Source organism: Callospermophilus lateralis, unplaced genomic scaffold (assembly GCF_048772815.1).
Source record: "Callospermophilus lateralis isolate mCalLat2 unplaced genomic scaffold, mCalLat2.hap1 Scaffold_112, whole genome shotgun sequence".
Lineage (NCBI taxonomy): Eukaryota > Metazoa > Chordata > Mammalia > Rodentia > Sciuridae > Callospermophilus > Callospermophilus lateralis.
In genome coordinates, this window is record NW_027511460.1 from 4,141,306 (window position 1) to 4,146,783 (window position 5,478).

The following is a 5,478-nucleotide window of genomic DNA, read 5'->3' on the forward strand; positions in this document are numbered from 1 at the left end:
GCCTGCAAAATGTCAGCCTCGGCTCAAAATCAACCAGAATTCTCCCCTGTCTTCCACCTCCTAAAGCTAATTTTACTTCCAAAATATCTGTCATATACCTTGCCTTCTCACAAGCTACTACTTGTTGCATTGATAGAAAAAATATCCATTGAAACTTCTACTAAATCTCTATTTACCTATTCTGGCCTCAAAGCGGAGCACAGATGGTGACATTTGCAAGGTTGTTTTCGAACACAATCCAATATGAACCAGTATAACAGCCAAGGAGCACAACTACACATATTCCTAATGTCCATTTCCCAAGCCATGTTATAAAATTAAAAAATAATTCTCTGAATTGATTTTATTTTTCACTCGTGGATAAGGGCACTATCTATAGCAGCAATAAGTTTCCATAGGAACTAAATTCATTTCAAAAGGTTGGACATAGAGGCTTAAAAAAGGGGCTCCAATAACAACAATTTTGTATATAGTGCCTTATATCCTTGAAGCTCAGAGCATTAGAAATATTAACCTTTTACTCCCCTAAGTCCCAGGAAATGAAAGACAGTCTCTTTGCAATGGAGAAATGGATAACTGGTTAAGAAGAGAATTTAAAAGGTAAATTGCTAATTATTAGTGTTTCATTTCTAGCATTAGGCACAACTACTTTTACATGGTATGGTAACACTATTTACTAATCTTGAGGAGTACACGATGGATTCAAATAGTTGCTAAAATTTTCCCTACTTCATACTCCATCATAAAGTAAATACAAAAATTAGAAGAAAATATACCTTCAAGGTGCTTTGTATCATAAAATTGAAATATTTATACAGGCATATAAACATATTAAAATACATGTCCCTTTATGGAACATCCACACAATAACTTTGCAACTTTAAAAATCAAATTCTCTTTTTTTCTTCTGATTAACTGAAGTATTCAGTACTGATGTCATAAGAAGGCATTAAATCCTAACACATCATATAATCTTATTCTCTCTTGTGTTACATAAATGGATTTAAGTATTTTTCAGAGGACAGGCAAGATTTAGCAAATTGGCTTAACATTCTGGGCTGCTGCTGAGACTTAAAATGAACAAGACGAAATATGAAGTACAGAAAACAACAATCTGCTACACAAATTCTCCAAATGATTATGATCAGCCTCATACTCCAGTATTTCAGAGGTGGAATCTCAGTGATTCCCACATAAAGGCATAATGATGTATTACTGCAGGACCAAATAATACATTTCTCAATTCAAGTCTGGATTGGATTCACCATGCTGAGCTCCATTAGTTTTACATGTCCCTAAGGGTTCCAATTCAGCAGTATTAATCTATGCCATTACATACAGCCCCCATCTACAAATATCTGCCTTATGAATGTCCCTTAATACAGCTTTCCAGTCGAGTGTTTCTCGAGAAAAATCACAAAACTAGGGAAACTGGAATCAGTATAAATTTCCAAGTAGACAGTAAGTCCTGCCTACAATGTCATCACACTTCTGTGCTAACCTCACTCTCCCCTTCATTATTAATGTTATTCATGATAGAGTCAACCTCCTCTGGGATCACATCCCTTTTTACCCCTTTTGCTCTTGGCTAATGACCTGGTCTCTTATTTCATGGAGAAAAATAAAAACCAAAGGATAATTTTCCCTGCTTTCCATCATAAAACCTAGATCTGCACCCATCTTCCCCTTCCCCCCCCTTTTTTTAGGGGAAGAATTTGTCTTATAAAAAGAAAGGCTAAGATCTGCAACAAAATGAAATATGATATTTTAAACATAAATACCCATGGATCCAATTCTCACCTGCCCTTTATTCTGCCTTCTAGTGGGATTTTTTTTCTCATTGTATCCTCAACCTCTTCCTATACTAGGTCATTTTCACCAGCACTCCAACACTCTCTAGCTACCCAGAAAAACTTTCTACAGTGATGGAGAAGTCCTGAATCAATGCTGTCCAACATGGTGGCCACAGCCATGTGGCTGATGAGCACCTAAAATACTCCTAGTGCAGCAAAGGAAATACATTTTAAATTTTACTTAACTTTAATGAATTTAAATCCAAAGAGACAGCTGTGGCTGGAGGATACCATATTGTTGAAAGTCAAGCTCTAACAACTCTATCCTTGCCATGGCCTCCTCCATTTCCTTACCTTCTACCCACTCTTCCATCCACGCCAATGTGGTTTTCACTCCAGCATTCAATGGAATAGCACCATTGAATGGGATTTTGGAGAGAGATTTTATATATAAATTTTTTTTCCACCTCCTGGTGGTGGGATGGTGAAGAGTAGTGTTGGGCATAGCACCCAGGGCTTTTCATATGTTTGGCAAGTACTCCACCACTTGAGCTAAATATTTAGCTTTCAGTTATTTTTCATAGACATCTCATAAAACTGACCAGAGCACAGATGGGTTCCAGTAAATTACCCCTCTTTCTTGAAAGAGTTTCTTTGCTTCATAATATGCCACTCTTCTGCTTTTCCTCCTAGCTTTGTCTTACCTTTAACTGATCTCTAAATGTTGGAGTCCTCAGGGTGGCAGGTCTTTGCTCTTTTCTCTCTTGTACTCTCCCTGCAGGTATCTCGACCATTCTCATGGCTCTAACTGCAATCTGTGTGTTGGAAGCTATCAGATTCTGTATCTATCCCAGTCCTCTAATGTGGGAGGCTGCCCCCTGCCATTTATACTGAAGGTTTCATAGGTACCTCATGCTTAAAACTGAACTCTTAGTTCCTTCCTCTACCCCTAACAATCTCTTCTGTGTTCCTCATTTCAGTAAATGGGCCTCCAAAATCAGGGAGTCCTCTTTGCCACTTCTCCTCTGGCATTTCCAATATCCAAGTCTTGTCAATTAAACATCAAACAGACATCTGCAAGAAACCCATTTCTCTCCATTTCCATTGTCATTAGCCTAGTCCAAGCCACCATAATTAACTTCCTGGAATATTTCAATAGTCTCCAAAGCAGTCTCTTACTCTCCATTCTCAGTCCCCCACCTTCATCTTCACTGCAATTCATGAACAAAGGTACGTTCTTAAGACTGGAATCTGGGGGCTCAAATAGGAGGCTTTAGGGAAGCATAATGGAAGGGCTGGCTGCAGGGCCAGTGTGTGAAATCGTCTGTTGAAAGAGCTCAACTCCTTCTGAGTTCTGAAAGGAAGTAGAGTGTGGGAAGCACAATAGAAAGAAATGCATAGGGGCGGCATCTCAGAGGACTCTGGCCATAATCCTATTTGGGATTTTGTTTCAAGAGACATAGGTTGGAAGATGTAAGTTCAGATTCATCACTTAAGAGACACTCTGGTTGTCCTTTTGTTGATTCTAGTGGTACACATCTACAGAACTTGACAGCACTTTTTTTCGATCCAGGGGTGGGGGTAGCGGGTGGGTTCTGGGGATTGAACTCAGGGGCACAACACCACTGAGCTACATCCCCAGCCCTACTTCTATTTTATTTAGAGACAAGGTCTCACTGAGTTGCTTAACACCTCCCCATTGCTGAAGCTGGCTTTGAATTCGCGATCCTCCTGCCTCAGCCTCCCGAGCCGCTGGGATTACAGGCGTTTGCCACTGCACCCAGCTTGACAGCACTTTTCATAGGTAACATTGTCAAGTTATATAGGTGATTGGTCATTTCTTCCATTAGACTATAAGCTCCAGCATCTATAACCTGCATGTCCAAATCTGCATGTCCAATCTCTGACTAGAGAAATAAACCTGAGGAAGTTGCTTCATCTCTCTAAGGTGCAACTCTTCCATCAGTTGCCACCACTTAAGATTGTTGTGAATGTTAGTAAGTAACATCTAAGCCCTCAACCCAACACCCAGCACAGAGTAAACTTTGGATGAATGCTAACCACTATCATCATTATTATTTCAACGAATGCACTTCTACAGGTTATTTTGGGATCCTGTTTATTAGTTTTTCTTTATTTCCAAAGTGGTTTCTACTTTCAAACGGCCAACTTGAAAATCAAGTTTTAGAATGCAGTGCATCTGAGCATTGGTGACTGTTTACATAACTTGAAGGTGCCCACCAAGTGCTCCAGTGGGGTCAAAAGATGGTTGCTGCACGTGTTTTTGATAAAGGGATTAAAAAAAACTGTACCCATGTTAAAAATCAAACCTCCAGCATGGAGCACATAATTAACATAAACTTTTCTTTCCTGAACTAAGTTCTCATGGGGTGCAATAGTCCTCCCTATGAATAAATGGAATTGTATTTGAAGTAATTACACTTGGCACAGATTTGCCCACTGCTGGTGGCATGGCTGCTACTTGTGACTAGGCAGTGAGGGGAACTTAACAGAATTGATGGCAAACTGCTTTTATTTGCTTTCACACCAGCACAATCCTGTGTAAAATAAGTTGGACATTTTAAGAATAATAAAGACCACAAAGTTAAATTTCTATTACCATTAAACCAGTATTCAAACAGGCCAGAAACTGGTTTTCAGCCTCTTTGAGAAAGTTTCTGTATCTTTAGGGTCATAAATGTCATTCTGGAAAGTCAAGCTGGCAGTTCTCAGTGGGAAGCCTGGAAATGCCAGTGTTAATTAAAAATGGCAGACACCATTTTGGTTTGTTCATGCGGCGAGTTCTGCTCCTTCCCCTCCTCCAACCTGAGAAGCTGCAACCCCAAAGGACATTCAGAAACAATAGGGAGAGGAAAATACTAATGACGATTTCATTTTCCAAGGGCTTCCGATGGCCAGGTAATGATAATAGCACTAATGGTTGTCCCTGCTGCCCAGTCCACAGGCAGGGATGGGGGAAAGGAGGGGCTGAAGGATTCTTCTTTCTGTAATACACACCCCATGGCTGGATGCCAGGAAAACCCAAATAAAAGTTAAAGATGGGCTTCCCTAGGCCTGAACAAATGGCTTTTGTGAAGGATGAACGAGAACCCGGAGCCAAACACATAAAACTACGGTATTTGCAGATTGATTCCTATTCAGAAGTTAATTGTACATTATTAAATGATTATGTGAAAAGCCTGTAAAATTTGGAACTTTGCTATATCATATCATACGGTAAGAGGTATATAATGGCTGTGGCTAGATAGCAGAACATGAAAGAGACACTTTAGACTTATCTGCCTAATTGGATTACTACAAACTGTCAAACTCGCTGATGAAGGCCAGCGACTCCGGTTTGGGTTTGGGCTGAAGAACCCTGAAGGAGGATCTCAAGTGCTGCCCAGGACTGTAATTTAGTTTAAGGTGTGAATAATGGTTTGGCTCCTAATTTGAATAGATTAATGAGATAATTTTTATCATAACCACTAGAAAAAATAAAGCAACGAGGGCTTTTATCAAAGCTTTTCAAGACAATGATAAATCAATCACACAATAATTTCTACCAAATGTTATCAAATTCTACACTTTTACTACTAGCTATAAGCATCAATATTTAGACTGAAGGAAGAACTGTTTAACAAATGAAGCTTTCCTACTCTCAGTATTTGAGCGAGGTCATTTT